This window comes from Panthera uncia (genome assembly GCF_023721935.1).
Source record: "Panthera uncia isolate 11264 chromosome C1 unlocalized genomic scaffold, Puncia_PCG_1.0 HiC_scaffold_4, whole genome shotgun sequence".
In the NCBI taxonomy this organism is placed as follows: Eukaryota; Metazoa; Chordata; class Mammalia; order Carnivora; family Felidae; genus Panthera; species Panthera uncia.
Window position 1 is genome coordinate 86,037,121 of NW_026057585.1, and position 20,332 is coordinate 86,057,452.

Below are 20,332 nucleotides of genomic sequence, written 5' to 3' on the forward strand. Positions count from 1 at the left end.
TGGCACCGAGGCGGTGGCCAGTATGCATCTAAGGCCTCGACTTAAGTTCTGTCTTCTGGTGCTCAGCATGTGCCCAGCAAGTGGGTGGCCCTCTGCAGTTGAAGAAGCAGCAGCACCTAAACGCGTTGGGGAAAGTGCTCCTGGGGGACCCCTACCCACCCAGTCTGCCCCCGCTGGGTAGCACCAGCCGCTGTCTTCTGCTTCCACGGGGAGGTCTTTGCCTATGGAGCCGCTGAGCTAATTAAGAATGACAAAGCACTGTGTAATTGCCAGCAATTGGTGCGTCCCCTGCCTCCTCGTGCCCCTCCCTCCCTTGCCCTCCTTGGCACTGTCTGGCCTAGAGGTCAGCGCACAGGCACAGAAGCAGGTGGAGTGGCGACACTGAGGACAGACTTGTGTCAGGAGCCCTGGAGGCTGGCTGCTTCCGCCAACCTCGGGCGTGGGACCCTGGGCAAGGAAGTTCCCTTCTTACAATGGTGCCATTTCCCCCCACTGCAGGGCTCTTGACCTTGTGTTAAGAGCAGGGACAAGGCGGGGCGCCTGGGTGGCGCAGTCGGTTAAGCGTCCGACTTCAGCCAGGTCACGATCTCGCGGTCCGTGAGTTCGAGCCCCGCGTCAGGCTCTGGGCTGATGGCTCGGAACCTGGAGCCTGTTTCCGATTCTGTGTCTCCCTCTCTCTCTGCCCCTCCCCCGTTCATGCTCTGTCTCTCTCTGTCCCCAAAATAAATGAAAAACGTTGAAAAAAAAAAAATTAAAAAAAAAAAAAAAAAAAAAAAAAAAGAGCAGGGACAAGGCTACAGGGCCAGGCCGGAGGGCTCTGCTGAGAGGGTCTGGGCTGCACCCGGCAGGTGGATTGAGGCAGACAGCCTCAATAAGGCAGACAGCCCTGGGTTTAAATCCTAGCCCTGCCTCTCACCAGCTATGTGATCTTGGGCAGGCCACTTTACCTTCTCTGGACGACAGATTCCTCATCTCCAAAATAGCATTTGTTTGGCAGCGCTCGACTCTCACGAGGAGAACCCTTATTTGTCCTAGATGTGTGCCTATAACAGAGACTGCCTGGACCAGCTCTTTTCTATCAAAGTGAACGCAGAAACTAAGGGTTGAAAACTTGTAGCGCAATCCGATAGAGTAATCGTAGGTCTTGAATCTCATCATAAAAACAAATGGCTGGGTTTTTTTTTTTCATTTTATTTTTCTAGTAATTCATTTTTTCCTTGTATTTTACAAAAGTATTGGTCTGGGACAGATTAGAAATTTTTTAAAAAATGGTCCTTCTCCACAGGTGGTTTGAGAAGCATTTGCTCCAGGGCAACTTGTAAAAACGGATATAGTAGCAATCTCACCGAAATACTTACATCGATCTCGGATATGGGTCCCAGGACCTTCCACTTCCGTGACCCCCAAGCCTTTAGGATAAAAGACCACATCTCTTAGCCTGGCATTCAAGGCCCCTCTCACTAAAGTCCCACCTACCTTCCCATCTTGCCTGCTTCCCCATGATATAACCTTGTAATCCAACCGTGTTCTCTCTTCCCCCAAACTTCCCATGCCCTCTTACTCCTCCATGCCTTCTCCTGAGCTTCTCCTCCCATCTGGAATGCCTTTCTTGGCGCCCTAAAACCGGCAAATTCTTATTCATCCTTTAAAACCCAGACTGAATGTCACCACTCTTGGGAAGCCTTTCCCACTGCCAGCCCTGCACCTGCCCCAGGCATGCAGCATGGTGTGTGGAGGCAGGGCACTGCAGCGGTTAAGGAACTTCACACAAGCTCGAGGGAGAACGGTGTGGCTTTTGGACGTGACTTTGCCAGCCGTGTGATCCCGGGCAGGTGACTTTGTCGAGCTTCGTTTTTCCCATCTGTGTAGTGGGATCGGCTGTGAGGAGCGGAGGTGATGGGGGAGAGGTTCCCAGCAGCATGACCCATGGGAGGGACTCAAGATATAGCAGCTGTTGTTAGCGTTATTTCCCTGGTTGAGAACATCCCAGGTTGTGGCTTTTTTGTTGTTGTTGCTGTCTCCCTACAGACCGGTTGCTCCTTGAGAGCAGGGACACTTGAGTGTGTCTGATGTACCTGGCCGTTTCTTGTGCCCTGCACAGGAGGGTGTGTTTTGGATAAGGGTCTCCGGCTACCGCCCGCCCCATGATGCTAGTGGCTGTGGCTCCCTTGTCAGTGAAGTGCTGATTAATCAGCTCCGTGGAAGAATTAAAAAAAAAAAAAAATCCTTGATTTTTTGCCAATTTCCATGCTGTGTAAACACCCATCAAGGCCAATTTCAAGTTACCAAAATTTAACAACCGGCTTACAAAGTTCCTGAATATTTTTACAGTCTGCTCTTGTGAGCCCGCCAGCTCCAGCACCTAGCTCCAGCACCCCTCTGGGTGTGACTGCTCTGGGGCCCGTAGCAGGCCACCTCCTGTCCCCTCTGCCCAGCCAACCCATTGAGGGCCACCCAGGGAAGGGCCATGGGTCACCATGCTCCACACGGAGGTCCTCGCTCATCCCCTCCCCCAAGCCTCCAGCCCCTTTGTTCTCTGTGAAATCCGCCCATCCACCTCCTCCCTCAACAGGAAGAACTCTCCGGGGGCCTGGGCAAAGGGGGCTCTGCCTGTGCAGCCAGCAGGGGCCTCTGCAATAAAGCTGTCCCCACAGCTGTTGCAGGCTGACGAAGCTAACCTTGGTCACTGTGTCCTTTGGTCCCAGTGGGGAGCGAAGAAAGCTGGTGCACAACCTCCTCTTACCCTCCCCCTCTCCCCTTTTCCTCTGGTTGTGCCCAGCCCCCAAGTCTTTGCCTGTGCAGGTGCCTCCATTTGGAATGCCCTCTCCCGCCCTCCCCACTTTCCACCTCCTTCAACGCCCGGCTGCAACATTACTTCAAGAAGTCATTCACCAGCAGAAGGCTTCGGGCCCCTCTGCAGGTGCAGCTGATGCCTGTCTCCTGTGCCCCCTTCGCCAGCTGCTTGCCCAGCTGCCTGCCCCTCCCCCTGCAGCAGAGGTTCCCGTGGGGACATCTGTTTAAGATGCAAACTCCTGGCAACACCCTCTGAGCTTTCCAAGCTACTAGCTGCTGGTGGGGCAGGAATCTGTGCCCCAGGACATTTGGATATAGAAGACTGAGAACCTCACTTTGAGAAGCCCTGTCCTAACTCGCCCGGACTGTGGCTGATTCACACGGAGGAACCCCTCACCAGGATCAGATGCTCAATATGCCTCCGTTGGATGGAATCCAACGTCTGCTTCTGAGGCCACCCAGTCTGGAGGGCCCATTCCAGGGGCTCAGCTAAGGGCTGCTCTGTACTCCTCCCCTGGCGGGGCTGAGCACCACGACAGGCAAGCACAGGGCGCCTCCTTCCTGCGAACACTGCTGCTCGGGCTTCGGTCTCCTTACTGTGAAATTGGCAGAGAGAACATCTACCTCTTAGGATGACTGTGACAGTTAAATGAGATGATGCCCGTAGGGTCGTTAGCATGTGCCTGGCACATAGGGAGTGCTCAGAAATGGTCAGCCCTTAGAGTAGAATCCAGATTTGCTGGCCTAGTTTGTAAGGCTGTGTGAGCTGCCTGCTGCCCACCTTGCCCACCTGTGTCTGAAACATTCTCCCCCCCGTGCCCACTGGCCTTCTCTTTGCCTTGCCTCGGATTGGCCAAGCTCATTTGCCAACTCAGGGTTCTTTGGACTAAACTGTCTCTCCCCAACCTCAACTCATAAGTTGAGCCTATTGAAGCCCCCCCAATGTGGTTGTATGTGGACCTAGGGCTTTTAGGGGGCAAGGATGGTTAAGTGAAGTCAAGAGTGTGGGGAGCTAATCTGATAGGATTGGTGGCCTTATAAGAAGAGGAAAGAGGGGCACCTGGGTGGCTCAGTCAGGTGAGTGTCTGACTCTTGATTTCGGCTCAGGTCGTGATCTCACAGGTTCGTGGGTTCAAGCCCCACGTCGGGCTCTCTGCTGCCAGTGTGGAACCCACTTTGGATTCTCCGTCCCCTCCATCTCTGCCTATCCCCTGCTCTAGCTCTCTCTCTCAAAAAATTAAACAGTTTTTAAAAATAGGAAGAGGAAAGAAAGAGAGAGATCACTTGTAGGTGCTGTGGAAAGGCTATGCAAAGACATAGCAAAAAAGGTTGGGCGTCTACAAGTTAGGAAGAGAGCACTCACCAGGAACTGAATTGGCGGGCACCTTGATCTTGGACTTCCCAGCCTTCAAACCTGGGGAAAAATAATAATAAATTTCCATTTAAGCCACCCAGTCTGCAATATTCTGTTATGGCAGCCTGAGCTGACTAAAGCACATGCTGTGTCCTCTACTTGGAATGATTTTCCCCGATCTCACGGTGGCTCCTTATGTCGCTCAGATTTCAGCTGAAATGACATGTCAGAGAGGCCCTTCTGTTTTGGTTTATCGTCTGTTTCTACCTCACTGGAAAGGTCCACAACAGCTGGAACCTGGTGTCTCCTGCTTCATTAACCCCCTGAGCCTTGACCATAGGTGGTGTACTGGGGGCTGAATAAATATGTTGGAATGTTACTAAATACCCAGGTTCTGACCACCCATCCTTAAAGGCTGGTGGTCCAAGCCACCGTCATCCCTCTCCCGGGTTATTGCGGTAGCTGCTTGGCTTATTTCCCTGCTTCCTCCAGTCTAGGCTTAACCCAGCAGAAGCCCCTTGGAAACCTAAATCTGATCGTGTCACTCCTCTATAAAAAACCCTTCCTTGGCTCCCCCTTTCTCTCAGACCAAAAGCCCCAGTCCCTTAACTGTCCCCCAGGGCCTTGCACACCTGGCCCCTAACCCCTCCACTCCAGCTGCATGGGCCTCTTGGCTGCCCCCTGGATACATTAGGCACGTTCTCAAACCAGGGCCTTCGTACATACTGTTCCCTCTGCCTGTAACACCCTTCCCTCTGAAATCTGAGTGGTTCATTCCTTCTCATTCTTCAAGTCTTTGCTCAGACATCATCTTTTTAACAAAGCCTTCTGGGAACATTTGTTCAGAGTGACAACCTCTCCTCCCTCCAGGGCTGGCTTTTGGGAGCACAGCCAGCACCCCGACTCAGTACCCTATGCTCAGATGAGTCCCACAGTTTGCATTTTATGCTCCACTATCACTGTCTCGAAATTCTTAATAATTTTATCTTTGAATTTGTGTTTTGTAAGTGAAGTCTGATGGGACAAGGGGATACGCGCCAGGAACTTGGCCTCAGCTCACATGTGCCACCTGGCCCCCTGCCCATTAGCACCTCCGGCCCCGTTCCGCCTCCCCTCTCTGGCCCTGCTCGAAGACTATGGCTGTCTTTGGTGGCTGGCAGCACCCCGATCACAGACCCGGGACAGGGGAGGGGAGGTCAGGTGCACACACCTCACAGCATCTTGGGACAGGGCATGGCTATCCCCACCCTGCACTGGCAGCATCGTGGCGCGTCCAGTAGGTGACTGGCCAGAAAGGCCACATCTCAGTGGGGCAAGACCCTGATGCAGGTCCTGAGCACAGCCCAGAATGGAAGCTCAAAGACCTTTGGGGGTTACCCATTTGCCAAGGGTTGGAAGAGTGGCCCCGTGGGAAGGAGAGGCCAGGCTTGAGTTCCGTAGGCCCCACCCTCACCTGGGTGCTACCCATCAGTCCTGCATCTGGGGGGAGGGACAATTTGGTAAGGGGAACTTGGCAACGGTCAGGCTCTGGAGAGTGGGTGCCTCCACCATAGTGTGGCAGGGCCCGCGGGTACCCAGGATACTTTTTACCCTAAGGGTATCTCTGTTCCCAGAAGAGCTCACTTAAACTTTAGCTGGGCAGATCAGCTCTTCCTCTCTCCAGTTCTTTCTGTTTGGCCTCTTCTGGCAGGCTTGGGGCACCCTTGGGGACAAGCCATGAAATACAAATTGTGTAATTTCTGTGACTCCACGTACGAGTTAAATGCTCTGATATTTTCATTTCAAAGCTGGCATTGTACAATATAAAGATGAGTGGTAAAACCCATGCTGGTAATTTAAGATTTGTCTTTACTTAGAATGACATTAAACAGCAAATAAAAACACAGTGACAAGTTGAGAGACAGAGAAAGAGAGAGGGAGAGAGGAGACTGCAGAAAGAAGGGAAAATTTCCTGTGTACCTTTAACAGCTCTTTTCTCTGCCTTTGGAACAAGGGCCCCACGTTTTTGTTCTGCGCTGGGCTCTGCAAATTACGCAGTCAGTCTCATCTCCGTCACTCCTGGTCCCATCGTTTTTCGTTTTTATTTTTGTTTTTTGTTCTTACTGCATTTTGACACTGCAGAATTGACTTATTTCTTGTGGTTGTGTTTTACTGTCTGCTTCCCCCACTAGCAGGTGGGGCCCCTGAAAGATGTTTTGTTTGTTTTTTTTCCTGTTTGGTTCATGGCTGTATCCTTAGGGTACAGAGGTGCACGGTATACTATAGGTACTCCATAAATGTTCAGGGAATGTTGAAAAGAAAGGATGTTACCTGGGAAGATTGGAGGCCCATCAGGTTTTCCTTCCCCCTGGCCGTCTGGGCTCCAGACCCTCCCCCAGGCCATTTTGTCTCTTTTGGCTCAGACAATTCACAGAACTTTGTGGTTCCTGCATTTCCTTTTCAGACCTCAATGTTTCAGCCTTGGCGTCTTCCTCCAGCCCTAGCGCCTCCAGTCAGTGTGAATGGTGGCCACTCAGCAGGCTGTGAGGAACCCCGCCAGGTGCCTGGACAGCAGGCTTCTCTCCTTCCTGCAATTCCTTAGGTCATTTCCATCCATTGTCTTTGGCCACAGCTTCTTGAGTTAATCTTTCCACCTGGGGAGGGTTCCCTTGCTGGTTTCCCCATCTGCTTCCAGGTTCAAATCCTTTTTGGCTCCAAATCCCTTCTTGGGGTTTCCATGGCCCTTCCGCCTCTAACAGCCGGGGTGACCTTGGGCAAGCCTCCCACTCTCCTCTGGGAGGCCCTTGTGAAAGCAGGGGGCTTGCTGTTGCCCTCCCCTCAGGGAAGGCCGGCAGGGTAAGTAAGAGTCCTGTAGAACAGTGGCAGATAGAACGGAGGTTGTTTCTGTTGCTTTTGAGGGTCTGACAGCACTGAACCCGGATGCCAGGTGACCCCATTCTTTCCCCTTCCCCTTTGGTTACACAAGAAACCGTCATCATTTGTTTCTGCTGGGAGCACCCCTGGCCGTTCCGTCATTCCACCAAGCGTGTAATGGGACAGAGCCCGTCGTGTGGGAGGCCCGGACTCCGCTCGCCCTTTCTCCTGGAGAAGATTCTGGTTGTAACTGCTCAGCCAGCCTCTCCCCTTCCTGGCTCTCTTACTTACAGGTAAGCCTACACTGCTCTCCGCTGGGGCAAAGACACCCCAACACAGAACAGCGTAAGGAATATAGAAGTGTCCTGGCCTCTCGCACAGCAGGCCCCGTGCGAGGACACCGTCTCTCATACAGGAGGCCCTGGCCATTCAGAGACCCTTCCGCGGTGGGACGCTTCCATCCCATAAGCTTCATCGCCCCCTTTGGGGGTTGTCGCCACGGCTGGCTGCAGCCAAGCAGAGAGGAAAAAGAAGGCACCGGGTGACTTAAGGCCTCGGCCTCAAAGTGGCCTCCCTTGCTTGCATTCACGTTCCGACGGCCGGGACTTAGTCCCGTGGCCACTCCTGCCAGGGAGGCCGGGAAACATCACGTCTAGCAGAGCAGCCACGTGCCAGTGAGGGAGAGGGGGACAGGGTTGGAGGACAACCGGCTGATCCGCTATACCTGCCCTCCCTCTGGAATGTGACTCCGGCTCTTGGACAACCTAGTTTCCAGGTTTTGTATCACAGAAGCAAGAAAATAGGTGGAGAGGGCCTGAAATGGAAAAGAGAGAGAGAAAGGGACGGGGACACGGAGGGAAAAGGATTGTAAGGGTATTAGAGGGACACAAGTCACAGTTGGCATTATTTTTAAATTACTTTTGTTTAATGATCTGTGTCTTATTAAGTGCTCTGGCCTCGTGGCACCGAGCCTGGGTCCCCAGGGTTCCCAGGAAATGTGGGTGATGCACGCCCAGTGCACTTAGAATTTACCAGGCCATGTGCTGAGACTGAGGCCGCGGGACACAGTCTCTGCCCTCTAGGAATCCGCAGTCCAGTGGGGAGGACAGACGTGGGATTAGAGGCGAGCCCAAGCTGCTTGAAAAGACGTGGAGGGAATTAACTCGGCCTTAGCAAGGCGGGGGAGGGGCAGGCAAGAAAGGGCATAAAAGGGACATCTGCTTTAGACTCAGCTCTGCCTGTGCAGAGCACTCAGTCGTCTAACATATTGTACTTGAGCGGTAAAAAGTAAAGGGAAGATGAAGTGAAGACTCAAGAAACTCGGGTCCTGGTGCCCTGCTGTTGTGTCCCAGGGCAAGTGCCTTCCCTCTCACGTCACCTTTGCTTCATGCTGTCTGCAGGGCCATCACTAGCACATTCCATACTCTGGTGGGAGGTACTGAAAGCCTCCGTCACCAGCGGATAAAACACAACCAGGTACCCCCTTTTCCAGGGTGACGCAGGCCCCACGCTCAGACACACAGAGTGGAGACAGGTGGATTTCAGCCACACTTTCCCCTTGGCATCACACCCTTGTTCAGTGCACACCCCACGCAGCTGTGTTTAGGCAACAGCCTTGCTCCTGGGAGATGTTGTTGTAGGATCCCAAAGGGGTAACTGCTATGAACATTACTCAGAACCCCAGTAATCCCCGGAACATCCTTTCACCAGCAGGTTTTCTTTCTCCTGTGTTCTGCAACAGGTGTGGGACTAGGGTGAGGCAAGTGAGGTACCTTGGACACATAGTTAAGGAGACACTCCCCGTCGGGGTGGCCACTGAGAATGGACGTCTGCATAAATTTTGCACCCTGGGCACCTCACCATCCTCACCCTAGTCCTGGCCCGGCTCTACAGGGGTCCCACAGATCTGGGTGGTGGCAGTGGTGGTGGTAGGGTTTCAAAGGAAGGTGCCAGAAAACCACATCAGACTCGAGGGCAGCTTCCCTGGGCAGTGGGGAGACAGGGAGGGGACTGCACCTGGGAGAAGAAGCACAGGGAAGGTGAACCACGGTCCAGGAAGTAGGGTGCCAGGGAACCTCAACTTTACCTACAACAGTAGGGAGTGAGAGGGAGGCCCAAGGAATTGGTGATTTCAGGGGTTTGTAGGAAAAGCTGTGGGGAAGGGGGGGTAGGGAAGAGAGGAGGATGACGGTTCTGGGTCCTGGGCCGCAGGTGACAAGGCAGCTCACACACCCAGGAGGAGGCAGCCTCCGAGGGAGGGTGGCCTCCACCCAGGAGCCCGCCTTCAGGGCCTCCAGTGCCCACCCCGGTGTTGCTCTGCAGGCAGGGAGCCTGAATCTGGATGTTTTGCAAGTCAAGGGCTCAGGCCACCGAGAGTCAGTTTTGACAGGTCTGGGCTGGGGTCCTTCCAGCAGGGGAAAGCCAGGGCTAAGTCAGCCCGGCCTCCAAGACACGGAAAACCTCCGCCGACTGCTTCCCAGACTCCTAGACGTTCCAAACCACTTTCCCTTCTGCCTGTGCTGATGGCCACTCAGTGTTTCTAGAAAAATCACCTCGTCTTTACTTAAATTTATTTTCAAAGGAAACTATGTAAACGGAGGACTTGTGTGATTGCCACAAGTAGAAGCGAAGCAGTCGTGTGAGTATAATGGTAATCAAGTAGTGTCCTTAAATTCCAGCGCCCTGACTGTTCTCAATCTGAGGGCCGGTCTTTGCGTTCGAAGGGAGGTTAGCAAAGGTCAGAAAGGTCGGAAAGACAGACAGCATCCACTGAGACTTTCACGTCAGAAATGGAACCCTTTTCACCCTCTGTGAGTCTGTGTCCTTTAATGTGGCATCTGTGCCCACCGGCCCCATTTCATGAATGTGTCCCCTTCTCCTCAAACACTGTTCCCAGGGAGTCCTGAACATATGACAGCCAGAGCTACCTCTCGTAGTTGGGGTGGGAGTGGGGGGGGGCCCCGGTTCTGTGGGCCTGGAGCGAGAGAGGGGGGGGGACGTGCTCCCAGACAGAGACCAGTGGGAGGAATGGGTATGCACGAAGGGAAGCTAGTGGGTTTGGCGTTGCAGTTTTGTGGTGACAACTGTTTCCCACGACTAAAGCTGTGAGCAAAACAGGAAGTAGCAAGCGGCTGGGACCCTCCTCGTCTGACTTCAGCTTTCCTCTATCCTGCCAGCCCGCTGTCTCCTCCTTGTCCTCATGCACCTGTCTGGTGTGAGGACCTCAGAGAGGCCCCGAGAGTCTCCCAGTCGTTGCCCAGCCCCACCTCCTGCCCGCGGACGCGCCACCACCATAGGAGGGACACCGGGTGTACCATGGGGCACCTGGGTTTTGGGTCCAGCTCCGCCACCATCTCACTGTGTGACATCAGGCAAATCCCTCCCCCCCGCCCCCCGCCCCGCCCCGGACCTGGATTTCCTCATTACTGAATGGAAGGGGCTGGATGGCTGATGGCCAAGGGCTTTTCTATCCCAGGCATCCCATAGGATCCCAGGCATCAGGAGGGCTGGGGAGACTGGAGAAGGGCGGTCGTCCTGTGGCAGGATGTGACCCCTACACGCACGTGGTGTGGGCATAGTTCTGTCGCTGACAGTGAAAGAGAGCACAGGTCACACGCTGAAGGGCGCCCCGGCCAGGGCGACACCAGCCCACAGAAACGACAGCCCAGAGATGAGGATTATAATGGGAGCTGGCAGTTTTGGGGTGAAGGTGAACAACCCTGCAGGGGGAGGGGGATTTCCCCATTGTTTATTATTTATCAGCATTATTATCTTTTTAATTTTTTAATAATACTGAGATCCTAATTTTTTTGTAATATTGAGATAGAATTCATATAACAAATTTCACCTTTAAAAAAAAATGTGTTTAATGTTTATTTATTTTTGAGAGAGAGAGAGCACAGGGGAGGGGCAGAGAGAGGGGGAGACACAGAATCCGAAGCAGGCTCCGGGCTCCGAGCTGTCAGCACAGAGCCGGACGCGGGGCTCGAACTCATGAACCATGAGACCACGACCTGAGCCGAAGTCGGACGCTTAACTGACTGAGCCACCCAGGTGCCCCTCTCAGGTGCTATTTCAAGAGTTATTCAGCATTATACCAGGTAGCCCCTTGCACCAGTCCTTTGAAGTAGGTACTATTCTACGCCACTTTATTTAGACAAGGAAGGAGATGGGCTCCAGAATGTGCCTCCGTGCTGTGGGATCTCCATTCAGACTTGGTGACAATGGCACCCGGTTGGCTCAGTCGGTTAAGCTTCCGACTTCGGCTCAGGTCATGATCTCGCGGTCCATGAGTTCAAGCCCCGCATCGGGCTCTGTGCTGACCGCTCGGAGCCTGGAGCCTGCTTCCGATTCTGTGTCTCCCTCTCTCTCTGCCTCTCCCCTGCTCGTGCTCTGTTTCTGTCTCTCTCAAAAATAAATAAACATTAAGAGAAGAGAGAGACTTGGTGAGGATGTGAGTCCCTTCCGGGCCATACCACTTTATTGCCTGAGCTCTCTTCCAGAGCCTTCTTTTCCTTGGCTACAGGAACAGCAACAATTGAATTGGTAGTTTCTCCTTCAGCCTATGTGCCAGAGTGCCTACCACGGGCAGGGCTCCAACCAAGCCACGAAGGGCGGGGACAGTGACTGAGAGAGCAACCTTTGTTGTCCATAGCCACTGAGATGTGGGGGTCATCTGTTTCTGCAGCAGAGCCCAGCCCTCCCCGACTGACCTGGCGTTTCCGTGGGCTGGGACCCGAGCAGCCTCTGTGCACAGAAGCAATGCTCGCTCAGACTTGCTTACACACACACATATAGCTTGGGTATATTTTCAAAACTGAGTTAAACACCAAACTGGATAAAAATTGAGGTCAAGCAGTGCAGCTTGAATTTCCAGAGGCTTAGCCTGTACATTTGGGGAGCTGATTTTCATGAAAATTCTGTCTGCACAGTGGATGAAGCTTTACTCGGATGAGGCTCTCAATCCTGGATAAGGCTCACCCTTGAGATTGTTTCCAGATACCTCGCAGGCTCCTTGAGAACAACCACTCACCTTGGCGGATAATCAGAGTCAACAATAAGTACACACTGAGAATTTACCAGATACAGCACTGAGCACTTTTCCTATATTTTAACCTCCTAATAGGTACTATTATCACCCCCATTTTCCAGATGAGGAAACCGAGGCTCAGAGAGGTAAGAAGTCTTGCCCAAGATCTCAAAACAAGTAGGTGCAAAAAGCAGAGTTTGAACCTAGGTCGGCCTTCTTCTAGAGCTCACATTCAAGTCAGTATCTTTTGACCACGAAGGTCATCTTGATGACCCATGACCAACTCAGCATCTACCAGTGTCTCGTGCTGGAATTTACCATCAGATCTTCTACGGGAGATAACACCATAGTATATAGACAGAGCCCAGAGTTAAAAGTCAGGAGCCCTGGGTTCAACTTTCAGATCCAGTTTTAGCTTAGTCCATGGCTTAGGACAAATTCCTCCCCCCACCCCTGGGCCTCAGTGTTCGCATCCGTTAAGTGGGACATTTTAACTAAATCAGCAGTTCCAGTGTTAGCTGGACATCTGAACTACCTAAGCTGGTTAAAGATACTGAATGATGGGCCCTTCCCCAGATATGCATTATCTGTGAACCCTGAGTTCACAGATGATTCGTACCCAAAGAAAGCACTGGGAACCCAGACTCTAGGAACCTTCTATAGCTCAGCCTCTGTGAATTTACGGAGGCAAAAAAGACCACCCCAGTAACCATGCTGGGCAGTCTGAGCCAAAGACCAAAGAAAAACCGTTTCTGGATGGTATGTCGTGGAAGAATCTAGAAGAGAAGGAAATTGGACTGTGGAAGTTGGGGTGTGGGGGAAATAGAAGCAGAAGCTGGCTTTGGTTCGTTTTCACGGTTTCGTTTTCTCCTCGGTTTTCAGTGAAACTACCCTTCCTGGCCCCCTTGCAGTCAGGAGAGGCAGACCTGGCCATCGAAGTGGGTAGAAGTGATATGCATAAAACTCGTGAGAACCTGTGCTCGCTCGCTCTCTCTCTCTCTCCCCGTCCTGGGGTGAACTTGGACATGAGGCATCCATGATGGAAGGAAGCTGCGTTCCTTCCAGGGGGAGCAGAACCGCCCCCACTCCACCACCACAGGCAGCGGTAAACTTAGATTGTGTTTGTTGAATGACTACGGCTACGGGGTCATGTTCGTCGTAGCAGCTGGTGGTGCTTCCCCTGATACAGCCTGGAGGAAGCGGCACCAGAGCAGCCTCTGAAAAGGCGAGTAAGGTTTGGCGACGTGGACAGGCGGGAAGGGACGTTCCAGAGGGAAGGGACGGGGGCAGCAAAGGGGTGGGAGCCGGAACGGGACGATGTGTTTGCACCCTGCAGAGAAAGTCAGCGTGATCGGTACTGAGGGCTGCCCTGGGCTCCAACCAGTGGTGTGCTGAATCCAGCCCATCCTGGCTCCGGGCAGCCGATGGTTAGCATCGTTTCCCAACTCAGTGCTCAGTGACAGCCATCACTGCGGTAGCATGAAATCGGCCATGGTGGGAGTATTTACGCCATGGCAACCGGCAAACCCTCTAAGCCAGGGCTCTTTCCTCCTATTGTTACCCAGTTATCAGCATGCTACTGCTTACAGCTCACAAGCAAGTGGACCCTGCCCATCTGAGAGGCCGTGCAAGGACCAAAGACCCTGCCCCCTCTGAGCCCTTTAAGCCTCACGTTCCTCATCCGCAGAATGGGGCGCGTCACCCTGCCTCCTCTGCCAGGCTGACCGCGGGCAACAGGAAATGAGATCGTGCACGTGGAGCCCTGCCTGCGTCCCCTCAGGATCATCGTTCCCATGCACAGGACAGCCTCTGAGGGCTTTTGCTGGCCAGAGGGGCTGCTCACCCACACGGGCAGGCTGGGGGAGTGCTGGGACCTTGATGTCTGCGGGAGCAGACCTCGGCCAAGGGCGGGTGGGAGCTGAGGGGGTGGGGGTGGGGAAATAGCCCAGCCTTCTCCCCTCTTTCTTGGGACAGACGTGAGGCCCATTCCACCCCATCTCCTGGAAGTCTCCAGAGGGGCGGAGCCTCGGCTGTCCCCGCTGCGGCTCGTTCACCAGCGCATCCTGACTCTGGGATTCTTCCTTCCCTGCCTCAGTTTCCCCCTTTCCCTACCGGCGCGTCCCGGGATTGTTGCAGGATGCTTTTTTAACCTCGATGCCCAGGATTCGTTGTCTCACCGCAAAGAATGAAAGGGGGGGGGCACCGAATAAAATGAGCAGCCGGCAAAAGTTTATTAGAGTATAAGATCAGAAAGCAAGAATAGTAGGAGAGCTCTCTTTCCAGAGAAGGGAGTGAATGCCCGCGACTACAGGCGAGGGTCCTTGTTTTATAAGGTTTTGGTCGCCCCCCCCCCTTCCACCCCCACTCATTTCTTCTCTGGTTTTACCCTTATCGGCGTGATAACTCTAAATGCCTAGTCATTCCTTTTTGATTGGCTGGTTTCCATCGTATGAGGGGTGGTCTAGGGCCACACCGTTCCTTGTGGGTCATACATTTTATGGTCGACTGCTTATTTTTAGTCAGGTCTTTGGTCAAATTCCTGAGGGGAACCTGAGGGGGAGCAGGCGGTGTCTGTAACATTCTTAAGAGGAACCTTATGCCCCCGGGAGACTGCTGTGGTCAGAGGCTCCCAGCCTTGTTTCAAAATATGTGTTTTTCCCCACCCAGGGATCTCACGGCCTAACCTTTCCCTCTCTGCCTGTTTTACCCTCTCTTTCCCTATCATAGGATCACTGCCCAAAGGAACTTCTCTATTCTTATCTCAGGGTCGGCTTCTGGGGGAACCCAACCAAGATGAGCAGTGACCAGGATCACCTCTGTAAGTGCATGGAGATCACATCTGCCGCTGGCTCCGTCCCTGCAGAAACCCCAGGAGGCAAGCAGCGGGGCGTTCTCCATTCCATTTTGCAGATGGAGACACTGAGGCTCAGAGAAGAGCAGTGATTTGCTCAAGGGCGTACCACCGTCAAGGAGAAGGGTTAGAACGAGGGTGCCCATATCCCAGGGTTTTGACTTTGACCTGCTCTGGGCTCCTGGGGGGCCCTGAGCTGGCTGGGAGGATGGTCTCTACCCCCTCTGACTCCTGTCCCCTGACAGAGGGGGCTGACTCTGGCCGTTACATGGGTCCGGGACTGTGAAGGGCAAATGGGCTGGCGGTAGGAATGGTCTGTTATTAAATCCATCCATCACCCTACAGGACTGACCTCATTCTGTCCTGGGAAAGCCAGTTTTGCCTGGGGGCAGCTTCAAGGGTGGGGGTAGGGGGGTGGGATGCTGACCCAGCAGGATAGGGTAGGTGAGGGCCATGCAAGGCCAGAGTGGCTAGGGCACGATGAGGTCAGAGACAGCTCCTGGCTATCTGCGTCCCACAGTGTGAGGACAGCCAGGGGCCCAAGGACAGGCAGAGCCATTGTAATGCTGATGGCCACCGGCACCCCCTGGGGCTGTGGCCTGAAGGGGGGGGCCTTTTGGGGGGGGGTCCTGCCTCTAATTCCCCATCACTGCCTCAGCCCACCAGTATCCCAGTATCCCAAACCCCAGAAGATGGGAGTCCGGGGCCATACAGGGGCCGTGACATGAAACTTGGACGTGCCCAAGGGTGCCCACTGGTTCACTATCCAGTGAGGGCACTCGACACATGGCTCGTGTCATCTTCAGGCCGCGGAGGGAATGTCCGGAGGCAGACAGACCCGGGTCAGGTGTGTCTGAGCCCCTCCTCGCCTCGCTAACCTTAGTTTCCACGCTTGTGAACTGTGGTTAGTAGTAACTGCCATCTCGCGAGAGGAATGGGGGAGGATTTGATGATAGGTCCTGTGTAAAACTTGCTCAACTCAGAGCCTGGCATATGGGACCCTTATTAAAGTGGCAGCAACAATGATGACATCAGCACCTACGGTGTCCAGGGGGCTGTGCTGAGCACGTTACATGGATTATCTTTTTGTTTTAATGTTCATCTATTGTTCAGAGAGACAGAGAGGGAGGGAGAGAGAGAGAGAGAGAGAGAGAGAGAGAGAGAGAGAGAGAGAATCCCAAGCAGGCGCTCTGGTCGTCCGTGCAGAGCCCGACGTGGGGCCCAATCTCATGAACCGTGAGATCATGACCTGAGCCGAGATCAAGAGTTGGATGCTTAACCGACTGAGCCACCCGGACGCCCGTTCATGGATTATCTTAATCACGGTCACGCCGAGGGAGAGGGACTATTGTTCGGCCTCCTCTTACAGGTAAGGAAGCCAGAGCTCAGAAGGGTGAAGTCACTGGCCCAAGGTCACACAGCTGCTAGGTGGCAGAGGTGGAATTTGAATCCAAGCCTCTCCGCCTCGAAGATCTGATGAGCAAACCCCCCTGGGCCTCCCCTTTGTACCCCCAGCCCCAAGTGAGGTCAACAACCCACTGGCTCGTTCATCTCATTGGGCCTTTGAGAGAGACTGCGGGGTGAAGGTTTACCAGAGGCCCAGAGAGGTCAGGGGACCAGCGGGGGGCTACAGACACGATGGGACCGGAGCTGGGACTGAACCCCAAGGCGTCTGGCTCTCTGGCCGGGCCCTCGTTCAGAAGCCTGGATGTCATCTGCAGCTCTGCTCTGGCCTTGCAACAGCCCTGCGCCCACCTCGCCCTCTCCCTTAGAAAGGCTTGGGCCCCGTGGGAGTTCCTGCGTTTTTCTTCCCCCGGCCACTGAAGTGTGGGATTGAGGCCCCATTCTTTTCTCTTCCACTGAGAGGTAATTTGCCTGGAACACGTCGAGCACTTAAAAAATTTGGTCACATTGCCACCGTCTAGGTTACCATGGTGACCTGACTTTGAATTTTCTTCCCAGGGGGAGTTGGTAATAATTAATACAGCACTCAGCTCTGCTGCCCACAGTGAGTGTGGGGAGCATCACAGAGCTGCCCTGGGACTCACTTCCCCAGGGGAAAGCAGGGTCTCCCCCTCCCAGCAGGGGCCTGGCGTTCCCCGAGAAGACAGGGAGGGGAGAGGACACCCCAACCCTGCCCACCTCTTCAGCAGCCCTGGCTGCCATGTCATGGGAGCCGGACTAGACCTAGACTGGAGAGCTCCCTTTTACCAACGGGATTTGCAGCTCAAGAGAGGAAGTGACTTGTTCAAGGCCACACGACAGGATCCAGGCGGCAGCAGCCTCGGGCTGGAAGGCTGGATTCCCGAACCGTTCGTGGCTGCCAAGGTTGGGGAAGCCCAGCTCTGAAACTCTTCCCTCCCAAGTGCATTTGAGCCATTTGAGACGGGGGGAAGCATGAAGCATTGCCGTCTCTAGAGCCCAAGGCAGGGCCAATGGCCCTTTGCTCGGTTGCTGTCCCTTCAGAGCTAAGTGGATTATAAGACGGTGCAGGGTGTCAGTCCGAGCCTGGAAGAGAAAGTGGATGAACTGGACGGGAAGGGGAACCTGGGAGGTGGCCCCAGGAAGCAAGCGGCCTTGGGCATTTCTGCAAAGGGTCCCCAAGAGGGGTAAGTGCAATGCAGGGGCATTCTGCCTCTCTGCTCCACTCCACCCACTCCTCCCCTTCATTTCTTGGTCCCCACTCACTCCAGCTCTGGATAAAGAGGAAGCCACGGAGTAGAAAGAATAAGAAGTCTCTTGAGTTCGTATTTCTCTGGTGGGGGAACTGAGGCTCATAGGGGCCTTAGAGAGGTCCACAGACCCATAGCCAGTAAGTATTTGAACTCACAGGAGTCCGTAGCGTCTGTGCTCTTTCACTGTTACCACTGGGGTAGGTTCTCTCACTATTCCCACATCCCCCTGGTGGGCAGGGTGGCGGGCTTAGGGAAGGTCAGCACCGAAGGAGGAGGAGGAAGTTGACTTCTCAGACTGGAGCAGGCATGGCTCAGGCAAAAAGCTAAGAACTTGGGAGCTTCGACTATGGCAGCCGGGTTGCAGCGAAAGGATAGGGAGAAGGGGTAAGAGGGGAATGGCTCTGAGATCTCTAGTCACATCCAAAAATCGGGCCCGCAGTGTTATGTTACCGCAAACAAAATAAAACAAACCTGGGACTTTAGCATGCTGCCACCAGGTGGCGGTGTCACTTGGCGGCTCATTACATTAACTGCCATTAAAATAAAAATTTCACTCATTTTTCAAAAAAAGATAAAAGTCTAAAGAATAAGATTTGCCATTATTTCACATAATTTTTAACATTTAAAACTGTTTATTTTTGAGAGAGAGAGAGCGTGTGAGTGGGGGACGGGCAGAGAGAGAGGGGACAGAGGATCCAAAGCAGGCTCCACACTGACAACAGAGAGAGCCCGACACAGGGCTCGAACCCAGGAACTGTGAGATCGTGACAAAGCCAGAGTCGGGACGCTTAACTGATTGAGCCACCTAGGAACCCCTCACGTAACTTTTAAAAACCAATATAATATTTCAAGAGAAAAACACCTGACATACAAGTTGGTTCTTTCCTCCTCGACCTTCAACTTTTATGTATCTACCTACTCTATGCCCTGGGCTCTCTGGTCATTTATCTTCCCTTTCCTGTCTGACCTGGGTCGACAACTGGAGCCCATCCCTCATGGTTTCATGCCAACGCACCGGAAAGATCAGAGGACATGGGCTCAGCTCCTTTCCCTCACCTCAATTAGCTCAACTCGGGAGGTGGCCGTTTACACCCCAGGACACCCCACACCCGTACAGCCGACTTCCCATATACCGCGGGATCTCTTCCCGCTGGGTTTTAACTCTTGACTGCCCGCCACACCAGAAGGTTGATTCTCCCAGGCAGAGACCAGAGCCGGTCCATCTGCGTCCCTGCCTCAGATCCTCACCAGGCTCCCTGGCACAAGGTGATGGCCAGCAGTCTGTTGAATACATGAATTCCCGTTTCACCGAGGAGAGAACTGAGGCTCCAGAGGGAAATGAGGAGGATGGGGATGATAATTATAATGATATTTGCTGTGTGTCTACTGTGTGCCAGGCGTGTAGTAATTCACTAACTTCCCACGAGAAGTCCAGCAGGTAGAGACGAGTATTACACCCATGTATTAGGGAACCGAGGCTCCTTTGGGACGGGGAGCCGAGAGGAGGTATCCTTCGTCCATCTATTCATTTATTCGGGAAAAGTTTACCGCAGCCAGATGCCGGGTGTGTCTGGGATCCCTGGTACGTGCTGGTCCTGTGGTCAGTGAGCACCAGGGAAGCACCGCCCTGTGTCCCCTCTTCAGCTCGGCCAGCCCTCGCGTGGGGCTCTTCCCGCAGTGCCTCCCGTACGGCCCGCGACAGCAGACCAAAAATGGTTACTGCCACCTTGAACTTCATACCCTCGCACCCAGGGGCAGTTTGGGTGTGAGAGAAAGGAAGGCTCTTGCCCAGAAGATGGACAACGTTTCTTCGAATCCCTTTGGCCCTCGCTGGGTTGCGTTTCCATCCCTGAACCAGTCAGGGTGACCTGAAGGACGCCTGGGCGACCTGAAAGACGCCTGGGCGGACTGGCTCCGTCCCCAGAAGCGGGGAGGCGTTGATTCCGGCCAGAGTGCAGGGAGGCGAGTCTCCTGAACAAAAGGCAGGGTCCGGGGGGGGGGGGGGGGGGGGGGGAGAAGCAGGTAGATGCTGGAGGTGGCCACACCTGCCCGCTCACTCCTGTTTCCGGAAGCCGAGAACTTGCACTGACCCCCGCCTCGCTCTAGGGAACTAACCGCTGGGCCCTCCGAGTCCGGGAGCTCCCTGACTCCTGCCACCCAGCTCGTCCTCTTGTCGGCTGGGAGCTGGAGCCCAGACAGGGCCTCCGTCGGCTCGCCTGCCCGGAGCTGTGGTGACGGTCCGCCCAGGAAGGCCCCTCGCCCTCCAGACCCTTCCTTGCACGTGCGTGATGTTCTGATGGGGCTGAATCACACTCCCTCTGCACACCTGGGCACAAAGCCCCTCGCCCCGATGGCTGAAGGAGGAGTCCCAGCTGGGGACCCAGGTGGGGGGTCTCAGGGAGGCTGGGAAATTGGGAGCCAGATGCTTCTCTGCTTCCTGTCTGTGTGACCCTGCCTCGCTGCGCCCCAGTTTCCTCACCCAGGGATGGCCTGAGCAACTGGAGGGATAGGGGAAGACGGGTTTGGGTCAAATCAGGAATTCAGTTTAAACGTCCTGAGTCGGAGATGTCAAGAGGCATCTGGAAATACAAGTCTGGAGCTGAGGAGAGAGGTCTAAGCTGGAGACTATGAATGTGGGTGTCATCAGCAAAGAAACAATTTAAAACTCTAAAACCCAGGGAGGTGAGATTGCCTGCGGCGGGGGGGGGGGGGGGTCGGGGGAGCGGGGGGGGGGGAAGGAGGGGAGAGCTCGGGGGTCGCCGCCCCATTAAAAACAA

The 20,332-nt window shown here is 54.2% G+C and overlaps 1 long non-coding RNA gene across 1 annotated transcript in view; it reads right to left on the reverse strand.

Annotated features, from left to right (window-relative positions):
- Positions 1 to 1,151: 1,151 nt before the first annotated feature.
- The window catches only part of LOC125912936 (uncharacterized), a 26,040-nt gene continuing 6,859 nt past the window's right edge, over positions 1,152 to 20,332 (reverse strand). The window contains exons 2-3 of the long non-coding RNA XR_007454877.1: positions 4,157 to 4,207; positions 1,152 to 1,409 (exon numbers count right to left, since the gene is read on the reverse strand). This is a non-coding gene — a long non-coding RNA (uncharacterized LOC125912936). The remainder of the gene's footprint in view (positions 1,410 to 4,156; positions 4,208 to 20,332) is intronic.